This window comes from Cibotium barometz, chromosome 63, assembly GCF_041138505.1.
Source record: "Cibotium barometz isolate CiBa-2024 chromosome 63, ASM4113850v1, whole genome shotgun sequence".
Lineage (NCBI taxonomy): Eukaryota > Viridiplantae > Streptophyta > Polypodiopsida > Cyatheales > Cibotiaceae > Cibotium > Cibotium barometz.
The window spans coordinates 3,314,671-3,326,896 of record NC_141108.1 but is presented as its reverse complement, the minus strand read 5'-3'; positions in this window follow the sequence as shown (position 1 = coordinate 3,326,896).

The following is a 12,226-nucleotide window of genomic DNA, read 5'->3' as shown; positions in this document are numbered from 1 at the left end:
TAGAAAGATGCATAAAGAATTTTATTTTTAATTCAAAAGAGTTATTTTCATCAATTTTGATTTTATGCATAAATAGATGCATAAAGAATTTTACTTTTAATCCAAAAGAGTTATTCTTATCAATTTTGATTTTATGCATAGAAAGACGCATAAAAGATTTATTTTTATTTTGAAAGTATTATTTTCATTGAAATTGAATTTATGCATAGATAGATGCATAAAAGATTTATTTTTATTTCGAAAGTATTATTTTCATTGAAACTGAATTTATGCATAGATAGATGCATAAAAGATTTATTTTTATTTTGAAAGTGTTATTCTCATTAAAATGGAATTTATGCATAGTAAAATGCATAAAAGGTTTATTTTTAATTCGAAAGTGTTATTTTTCTTAAAATTGAATTTATGCATAAATAGATGCATAAAAGGATTTTTATAAAAGTGTTATTCCCGCTAGAGATGTCTTTATGCCTAATTAGATGCGTAAAGAATCTTTATATCAAAAAATTAGAATTCTCTTACATTCTATAAATGGATGTGAAAGTGGATGTGGATGTATGAATGTGGATGTGAAAATGGATGTATGGATGTAGATATGGATGTGGATGTATGGATGGGGATGTGAATGTGGATGTATGAATGTGAATGTGGATGTGAAAATGGATGTATGGATGTAGATGTGAATGTGGATGTAGATATGGATGTGGATGTATGAATGTGGATGAGGATATGGATGTATGGATGTGGATGTGAAAATGGATGTATGGATGTGGATGTGAAAATGGATGTAGATGTGAATGTGGATGTATGGATGTAGATATGGATGTGGATGTGGATGTGGATGTATGAATGTGGATGTGGATGTGGAAGTATGGATATATGGATGTGGATGTGGATGTAAAAATAGATGTATGGATGTAGATATAGATGTGGATGTATGGGTGTGGATGTGGATGTGGATATGGATGTATGAATGTGGATGTGGATGTGGATGTGAAAATGGATGTATGGATGTATATATGGATGTGGATGTGGATGTATGAATGTGAATGTGGATGTGAAAATGGATGTATGGATGTAGATGTGAATGTGGATGTATGGATGTAGATATGGATGTGGATGTGGATGTGGATGTATGAATGTGGATGTGGATGTGGAAGTATGGATATATGGATGTGGATGTGGATGTAAAAATAGATGTATGGATGTAGATATAGATGTGGATGTATGGGTGTGGATGTGGATGTATGGGTGTGGATGTGGATGTGGATATGGATGTCTGAATGTGGATGTGGATGTGGATGTGAAAATGGATGTATGGATGTAGATATGGATGTGGATGTGGATGTATGAATGTGAATGTGGATGTGAAAATGGATGTATGGATGTAGATGTGAATGTGGATGTATGGATGTAGATATGGATGTGGATGAGGATATGGATCCCGTGCTTTCCGGGCAAAGGAAGTTTTTCCAGGTTCGGTTTTGGAAAAACCGATGGATTAGTCTCTTGTCCGGATATCCGTGGGTGAGGCCCCGAGTGTGGGACCCTGCCCCGCGCAAGAAGTGCTACTTCCACTGCTAGCACCCTTGAATTTGTTGCGCGGTGGGGACAGGGATCTTACACATAACCTCATCACCATATCACCACACACATCTAATGTATACACAGCACACTCATCCATAATAGAAGTTCCACATTCTAGAAACCTCTCACTTCTAGAAGCCTTAGGCATAATGAGCTCAACAACCTCACAAAAACTTGGATGCAAGATAGATAAATCCTCATCATCAAAGAAATTCTCTCCCACAAGAAGGTAGCACTTTCACATGCTCTCTCATAAATATCCTCTTCCTCTTCATATATGTTTGAGAACTCTACATCTTGTTGATTTTAATGTGCCTGCAAAACTCTCTTTCCTTAAAGTCAAGAAACCAATGAGGAACCCCTCTTTCTTCTCGCACCTCTCTTTAGCTTCTTCTTAGCACTTCTTAGCACCCCCCAATGCACTTTCTTTCTGATAGTGTAAGCAATCACATCCTCATAAACAACTCAACTGCTCCTTCTTAGCTATCCTCCTAATTTTAATCCTCTTATAAAACAAAATATTTTCAAAGTACTAAAAGAGCTGCTTAGAGCACAAAACATACCTTCAAGATTAAAGAGATTTTGTAGGTGCACAAGGCATACCTTCACATAGTGATGAGAACACCACCTCATCGTTTCACACAATGGCCTTCATCTTACAACTTTTCACCTCACGTTTGACCTAAAAGGCCTCACATATCAATGCCTTCTCTCTTTGCTCCAATTCACACCCCTTCACTATTATGGCTCACCCTAACCCTCCTTGAAACACATCCAACAAGAGATTACCTGGTGAACCACAACTGTTGTGAGGATCTTTCCAATGGCCAAGCTCGTAACCCTTGAGGTCTCCAAGCTCTACAACTCCTTGAGAAGCAATTCCACCGCATCTCCCACAAGCATTGTCACACCGCCGCATTGCGCTATGTGTACTCGTCCCTCCTCTCACCTCACATCACTTACACACACTCACTAGCATGCATTAGAGAGAGAGATTAGCAAGAGCAAGACTCTATTGCATAATGGGAGAGTTCTCTGTATTATGAGAGATATTCACTTATATACATGGCCATAAGTGTTCACACTCACTTAAACTGTGGCCGGTCGGGCACTTTAGGCTCATAAGAGGTCTAATGCTATTACAACGACTACGCTCATAATATATCCATGAAGTAAATCACTTGAGACTTCATCTTAACTTACTACCACACGCTCTTGAAGCGAGAATCACCATAAATATTATATAGGACCATTATTACGGGCGCCCGTCCAAGTTGTAGATTTGGACACCATTGCTTCATATCTTGTATGTATAACCTTTTGGTGTATCCACCTTGACTCCTTGATATAAGATAATGGTAGTAGCTCTTGTTAACCCTAAGAATGGGTTAACATTCACCAGCTTATAACCTCACCTCATGGGCCATAATCTCGTAGTATTCCATCAAATAGTATTTGGTTTTGTAGGTCAAACTATGCCCTTAGATCCCTCGTCAAGGCTCTAGGAGCCTTGTCTATCCTTAACCTTAGACCCCTTATAACTAACTCTGGCTAAGTGGTAGTCTACTAACATGCCTTACTTGCTAGGGACACCATCTTTCAACATGACCATCCATGGTCCATTGAATCGAATCTTGTTCTTAATGGTAATCCTGGTTAAATCATACTTTCTATGAACAATAATAACCCAAGTCTCACTTATATAATGGCTATTGCTATTATAAATAACTGTTTGATCAGTTATTATAACCATGAGCCTTAGCTGCATGTATTAGCTTGCTTCCTCTAATCCTAGGGCTCCCCTAACCATTGCTAGCTTAGACCACTTATCCTAAAGATTATTGCCAGTTATGTAAAATACTTCCCCTCCTTAGACGTTTCCACTATTGGAAACAAAATCTGTCTAAGAAAGAAAAGTAGGAAACCTATGCTGTAAACTAGCAACTTGCTTCCAAGTCAAAGACATTCCCAGTATTGGAAATAAACAGGGAAAACTCAAAGTGCCTTTGACAACTATTTCCATAATCTAATTCACTCATAAGTCTGCTATACGAACTATCTAAATCTGTACCCAATGCCCCTTCAACTATCTTAGTGGAACTACAAACAAGAGTAGAACCATCAATCCCTCAAGCCAAAGGAAAGCTTAAAACTCCATGTAAGCTAAATTTTTCTTACTTTTTAATTTTAAATCTATGGTTTTCTTGATTCTCTTGTTTTACAGTTGCTTAAATTAAATTCAAATGCTATGCCTTTGAGGAAAAGGCCACCCCCCTCTCTTCTTTACATTCCAACCTTTCTTTATCCTAGAATGATTAACAAAAAGATTAATTAAACTTTTCTTTTTGTTTATTCTCTTGAAAATTGAAAATTGTGTAGATTAGAGTCCTATTCATCTAATTGAGATTAATTTAAGTAGAAATAGAATGATAAAAATGAGAAATGGTCAGCAATACAAAGTATTAAGAGACTAAGGTTATGTAGAAGGGGAAGAGAAGGGTGTGAGTGTGAATGGACTTAAGGTCCACTAGCTCATCTATTTAAAGATGAGGCCATGAGGCATTTTGTATGTGAGCAAGGCCTAGTTGTATGTATAAGCAACTTAATAAGCAAGATATTATTCTTGTATTTTTTGAGTCTCTCCTCTCCACACACTTGATCTAGCATGAGCACCATGTTTTCTCAACATGGTATCTAGAGCTTAGGTGATTTGAACCACTTGTGGTGTAGATTAGGTCATTTTTCTTCATTTTTCCTTTATCTTTCTTGTGTGGAGCTCAACCCTCTTCCATTGGAGGCCTTCCAGCAGCCGGTAGAGGCAAAATCTCTCTGAGATTTCAACATGGGAGATGTAGAGGAGCTGCGGGCGAACCAATTCGTACGGTCAATTTGGTGATTCATCTCATATTCATCATGGCATTGTCGTCTGAGTGACTTGCCAGCTGCTGCAGCGCTGGTCGTACAGAAATTCGGCACCTGTAGACCACCATTAGGGATGGGCTTTGAGGGCTATTATAGCCCAATGAGTGGAGATGTCACAGCTCTAATTTGAGCTTCAACCATCCACGGATGCGCCAGCTGGAAGCAAAAGACCAGGCGCCCCTTCTTCTTCACCTTCAAACTTCCATTAAAGCTTCATTTTTGGTGATTTTTTCTTGCTCATATCATCACCTCCTTTGCTCTAATCAATCAAGTGATGAATTAAATGTTTGTTTCTGAGCTTTCTCTTGATTTTGAAGAGATTCCAACCACATGAGATATTCATAAATCTCATTCCCGTCAAGCTTCAACATCAACATCAACCTTCAAGCCTTCAAAGCTTTCAAAGTGTGCTTTTAAGCACTAATTATGTTGCTTAATATTAATTAAGCTATTAATCCAACAAAAGGAGGTTATTATAAAGTGTTCTTAAACACTAATAGTGTTATTAAACACTAATAGTGTTATTAAACACTAATAGTGTTATTAAACACTAATGGTGAACTAATCACCAAAATAAGTATTATTTTATACTAAAAATATACTTTTTAGCACTAATTATGTTTTATACACACTAATGGTGATCTTAATCACCAACCAAAGTGTTGCTTAACACTAAGGTGGTCTTAACCATCAAAGGAGGAGGTCATTTACATTAAGGAGGCTCTTCTTCATCAACATTGGAGGCCGGGCACACACCATAAGTGCCACATTACAAGTCTTCATCGCGTCAACCCGTTTCTTCCAAGGAGAAATGGTGCAACCATGAACCAATTGTCTTCATCTCATGAGTCAAAGAGGTTGAAGATCTCTGGTTTGGAAAGCATGTGGTGGAATCAATGGCATGTATGTCTCAACCATGTCATCTACAAGAAGTCAAGCAAATACAAAGAGTGGGGTGCACCATCATCGAGGTGTACATCTTCATCGACAAACAAATAACGACTTAGATGGCAACATTGTATTAGCCTCTAGGCTCTAGGAACTCTTTGTAAATTCTAGATAACCACACCTATATTCAAGACTTGTACGCCTAATGTTATAAAGGCATCCTATGTCCAATACCACCTATTCCATTCTTTCATAGTTGGTATTGAGGGGGGGTATTAAGAGACTAAGGTAATGTAGAAGGGAAAGAGAAGGGTGTGAGTGTGAATGGACTTAAGGTCCACTAGCTCATCTATTTAAAGATGAGGCCATGAGGCATTTTGTATGTGAGCAATGCCTAGTTGTATGTATAAGCAACTTAATAAGCAAGATATTATTCTTGTATTTTTTGAGTCTCTCCTCTCCACACACTTAATCTAGCATGAGCACCACGTTTTCTCAACACAAAGGAGGTTATGGCAAAATTTTCTAGAATTTTGTGGAAAAGAAAGTTTATTTTTATGTTATTCCAAAAGAGTAATTCCCACCGTTTGTGCATTCTAAAATAAATATTCTAATTTACTCCATGTACATATTCACCTTTGAATATGCATGGATATCACTGATATTAATTATTAAAATTGATTTTATGCATAGAAAGATGCATGAATGATTTATTTTTATTTCAAAAGTGTTATTCTAATTAAATTTGATTTTATGCATAGAAAGATGCATAAAGGATTTTTTTAAATTATAAAAGTGTTATTCTCATTAAATTTGATTTTATGCATAGAAAGATGCATAAAGGATTTTTTTTTTATTTCAAAAGTGTTATTCTCATTAAAGTTGATTTTATGCATAGAAAGATGCATAAAGGATTTATTTTTATTTCAAAAGTGTTACTCATTAAAATTGATTTTATGCATAGAAAGATGCATAAAGGATTTATTTTTATTTCAAAAAAGTTATTCTCATTAAAATTGATTTTATGCATAGAAAGATGCATAAAGGAATTATTTTTATTTCAAAAGTGTTATTCTATTAAAGTTGATTTTAATGCATAAATAGATGCATTATTAAAGGATTTTTATAAAAGTGTTATTCCCACTAAAGTTGATTTTTATGCATAAATAGATGCGTAAAGAATATCAAAATTAAAATTCTCTTAAATTCTATGTTTAAATTCTATGAATAGATGTAATGAGATGTGATGAGAATCAGATAGGTGGGAATGGATAGATGGATAGATGGATGGATGGATGGATGTGATGTGAATAGAGGTGATGAGATGTGAGGTGAATAGATGTAATGAGATGTGATAAGAATCAGATAGGTGTGAATGGATGTGATAAGAATCAGATCGGTGTGAATGAATGAATGGATGTGATAAGAATCAGATAGGTGTGAATGAATGGATGGATGGATGTGATGTGATGTGAATAGAGGTGTGAATGAATGGATGGTGGATGTGATGTGAATAGAGGTGATGATATGTGAGGTGAATAGATGTAATGAGATGTGATGATGAGAATCTGATAGGTGTGAATGAATGGATGGATGGATGAGATGTCAATAGAGGTGATGAGATGTGAGGTGAATAGATGTAATGAGATGTGATGAGGATCAGATAGGTGTGAATGAATGAATGGATGGATGTGATGTGAATAGAGGTGATGAGATGTGAGGTGAATAGATGTAATGAGATGTGATGAGAATGAGATAGGTATGGAAGCATGGATGGATGGATGTGATGTGGATAGAGGTGATGAGATAAGAGGTGAATAGATGTGATGAGATAAGAGGTGAATAGAGGTGATGAGATAAGAGGTGAATAGATGTGATGTGAATCAGATAGATGTGAAAGAATGTATGAGATGTGATGTCATGTGAATCAGGATGTAAATGAATGATATGGGATATGAGTGGATGATGTGTGATGAAAATGAATGTGAATGTATAAGTGAAGAATGGATGTGAACGTATATGTGAAGAATGGATGTGAACGTATATGTGAAGAATGGATGTGAATGTATATGTGAAGAATGGATGCGAATGTGTATGTGAAAGAATGTGATATGATGTAAAGAGATGTGATGTGACATGAATATATGTGCAAGAATGTGATGTGAATGTGTATGTGAAAGAATGTGATGTGATGTAAAAGAATGTGATGTGATGTGACATGAATATATGTGCATGTGAAATAATAGATATGAAAGAATGGATAGATGTGAGAAGTCATATAGGTGAATGATTGGATGGATATGGATGAATGAGATGAGATGTGTATGAATAAGATATGATGTGGATAGATGTGATGTGATGTTATGTATACGATGGGATGGTGATGAGAATGAATGTGATGGATATGAGTGAATGTGATGTGAATCAGGATGTGAATAAATGAGATGTGATGTCATGTGAATCTGGATGTAAATGAATGATATGGGATATGAGTGGATGATATGTGATGAAAATGAATGTGAATGTATAGTGAAGAATGATTTTTTTTAAAGACAGCTGATTCTGTAAAAAAGGGAATTTCATATTGGGTGTGTAAGTGGTGTGACTAGTTTTAAGTTTGCATGAATATCCGGCTAGGGAGCTTGGAAACTCTTTTCCCTGGTACCCTGGACAAAACCTAACCAAATTCTTAAATGGATCCCATCACTATAGTGGTTGGCGGTTGGCTAACCCACGGGACTGGATGGGGTTAGGCTGGACTGATGGACCCCTAAAATGAGACTTAGTTCTGTTATGGTACGATAGATGAAGTAAATCCCAGATTTAAAAAAATTATTCTATGGAAAAGAATCAACGGCTCTGCCTCCTCTCAATAAGGAAAAAAGCATTGGTCTCTATGATCCAAGTGCAATCTTTTCCTTGATCTGACTTGGGACGTACGGGTTCGGTCAGATCAGTTTAGTTTAGTTAAGGCTTTTGACTACGTTAGAGTAAAATTATCCTAGAGGAATCGCTAGTACTTTTTGAGCAAGGGAAGTTTTTTCGGGTTCGGTTTTGAAAGAACCAATGGATTAGTCTCTTGTCCGAATATCCGTGGCGAGGCCCCAAGTGAGGGACCCTACCCCGTGCAAGAAGTGCTACTTCCGCTACTAGCACCCCTAAATTCATTGCGTGGTGGGGACAGGGATCTTTCAGCTAGTATCAGAGCAAAGTGGCCAGTGTGGATCAACCGAGAAGCCAAAAATGTCAAAATCTTATGAAGTAGCAGTAAAAGGTTGTAATTGTGTGATGAAATTCATACAAATTGATATTCATACTAAAATTCATAAATTAGTAATTGGGTCTTCAGATGGAAGTACCGCAATTGCATGGAATCCCTGACTTGCTTGAGGCCTAGACATGATGGTATTTGCCTTATATGTAAGATATTTTGGAGGATTATGATCAGTAACACTATGGTTTCATTAAATGATTGTTTTAAAGATAACAGATTCTGTGAAAAAGGCAATTTCATATTGGGTGTGTAAGTGGTGTGACTGGCATTAAATTTGCATGAATATCCGGCAAGGGGGCCTGGGAACTCTTTTCCCTGGTACCCGAGATAAAACCTAACCAAATTCCTAATTGGATCCCATCACTACAGTGGTTGTGCGGTTGGCTAACCCATGAGACTGGATTGGGTTAGTAGGCTGGACTAATGGATTCATAAAATGAGACTCAATTATGTCATAGTATGATAGATGAAGTAAATCCTGGATAGTAATTGTTCTATAGAAAAAGAATCAACGGGTGTGCCTCTCGATGGGAAAAAAAGCGTTGGTTTCTATGATCCAAGTGCAAGTTTTTTCCTTGATCTGACCAAGTGATTTACAGGTTTGGTCGGATCTGTTTGGTCAGTAATGACCCTGACTATAATAGAGTAAAAATATCCTGGAGGAATTGCCCGTGCTTTTTGGGCGAGGGAAGTTTTTTTGGGTTCGGTTTTGGAAGAACCAAGGGATTAGTCTCTTGTCCAGATATCTGTGTGGACAAGGCCCCGAGTGAGAGGCCTTGCCCCATGCAAGAAGTGCTACTTCCGCTGCTAGCAACCCTGAATTCGTCGTTGCACGGAGGGGGCAGGGATCTTTCAGCCTGGTATCAGAGCGAATTGACTACAGTGGATCAACTGAAAAGCCAAAAATGTCAAAAGTTTGTGAAGTAATAGTAAAAGGTTGTAATTGTGTGATAAAATTCATATAAATTGATATTTAGAATGAAGATTCATAAAATTGAAAATGGGTCTTCAGATGTACCGCAATTGTATGAAAATCCCTGACTTGCTTGAGGCGGCCTAGTCATGATGGTATTTACCTTATAATTTCAAGGACCATGACTACCCGTATATACCGAGGGTATAATTGCAGCTCTTTACTGGCAGTATATACGAGTAAATCTAAGACCTTGAAATTATAAGTAAAAATGCTATCCAGATGATGAATTCGAATGTGGTTGATATGATTTTAAAATTTTGGTTGAGAATTGATGAGTTGATTTGGATTCTGATTGAAAAAGATGATTCCTGAATTTTGGTTGAAAAGCGATCAGTTGAACAAAGCCATAATGAGGATGAATGGAACGAGTCCTTGTGATGATGTTCGTAAAACTGGAATGACGATAATGACTTCAGCAAATCACTACGAGATTAGTGGATTGTGCCGACAGATTGCTACTGTTAACACTTGACCTAGTGGATCCAGTTAAGGGATGACAAATTAAAAACCTGCATACCTGAAACTTCCATGGAGGAATGTTCAGATGGAATTTTTAGTCTGATGGACCATTATTGTGTTAAGAATATGAATGATATGTTCTGAATGAATTGTTATTTGATAATGAGTTCTATATAAGGGATCTTTATCCCATGATTCTGTGGAGAGCTGACCAATCTAAAGAACCCCAGAATTAGTTGGATCCAAAGTCGGATTTGAATTGTAAATAAAAGGACTTACCAAGAATTTTCGTATTGATAGGATCTTGGATCGAGGTCATCGTGGTAGGAATGATAACCCCCAACTTGATGAGGAAGAGGTCGACTTGGATGTTTGTAAAACCCTTCATAGATCGCAGCCTGGATGGACCCTTCAAGGGTGAAGGGAAAAACTTGGGCGAGACTGTGGGAGAACTGGATCGAAGTAATGGAAGAGTACTTTGATGTCATCGGGTACAATGAGAAGAGCAAAATGGCTCTTGCAAGGCTGAAGATAGTAGAAACAGCCAGAGTAGCATGGAGAAACCACTGCGAGACAAACCGTGTGGATTGAAACACTCAGACATGGAATAATCTCAAAATTTACATAAGGAAGAGATTCTATCCTCCCGGCTTTTTGCAAACAAAGATGAACGAATTCTTAGAGTTAACCCAAGGGAGCAGAACTATTGAAGTATATCACCAAGCATTTGCTCTCCTCCTCAAATACTCGCCACCATTGGATGAAGAACAGCTAATGGCCAGGTTCATTCGGGGACTGAACGAACCTTTAAATATCCTAGTGAAGAATGCCAAGCCAGTTTCCATGGCCGAACCAATGCGGATGGCGAAGGATTTCGCCAAGGCCTTTCATGTCAAGGTCCCGCTGTACCATCACCTTTCGAAAGGTTTTAGCTCCAGAAGGTGATTCCAACTTTCCACCGTTTAAGAGATATAAGGGTCAAGCCCAGGATATGGGAAGTTCCAAAATGGAAGAAATATCCGGCTCTGGGTTGCCGAAGATACCCACACATGCGTTGTGGAAGATATTGGAACAAGGAGTAAGAGTTGTTTTCTAAAACCGGGCATGGATCTTGTTGATTGACCTTACTGGTCCTCAGCGGATGAGTCCATGGCTCTTTTATATGGATCTCTTGGTTGATCTTGCTGATCTTCAACGGAGATTCCATCTTGATTTTTATAAGTGAATATATTGTCGGGTACTATGAGAGCTAGGAACCATCGAAAAGGCCCTTGAGGGACAGGTGGTGAGTGTTCTGGTTACTAATGATGCCATAGGTACACCGATGAAGGAATGATTGGAAATTAGAATTCAACCGGATATTTTGGAGGATTATGATCAGTGACACTATGCTTTCATTAAATGATTGTTTTAAAGATAGCTGAATTTTTGAAAAAGGTAATTTCATATTGGGTGTGTAAGTGGTGTGACTGGCGTTAAATTTGCATGAATATCCAGCTAGGGGGCCTGAAAACTCTTTTCCCTAGTACCCGAGACAAAACCTAACCAAATTCCTAATTGGATCCCATCACTACAATGGTTGGGCAGTTGGCTAACCCATGGGACTGCTGGACTGATGGATCCGTAAAATGAGACTGTTAAAGTACAATAGATGAAGTAAATCTTGGATAGTAATTGTTCTATGGAAAAAGAATCAATGGTTGTGCCTCTCGATGGGGAAAAAAGCATTGGTCTCTATGATCCAAGTGCAAGTTTCTTCCTTGGTCTGACCAAGTGATTCAAAGGTTTGGTCGGATCAGTTTGGTCAGTAATGACCTTGACTACGATAGAGTAAAAATATCCTGAAGGAATCGCCCGTGCTTTCTGGGCGACGGAAGTTTTTTCAGGTTCGTGTTTTGGAAAAACCGAGGGATTAGTCTCTTGTCCGGATATCCGTGGGCGAGGCCTTGAGTGAGGAACCCAGCCCCGCGCAAGAAGTGCTAGCACCCCCGAATTGGTTGCACAAAGGGAGCAGGGATCTTTCAGCTGTGCTAGCACCCCCGAATTGGTTGCACAAAGGGGCCAGGGATCTTTTAGCTGGTATCAGAGCAAATTGGCTAATGTGAATCAACCGAGAAGCC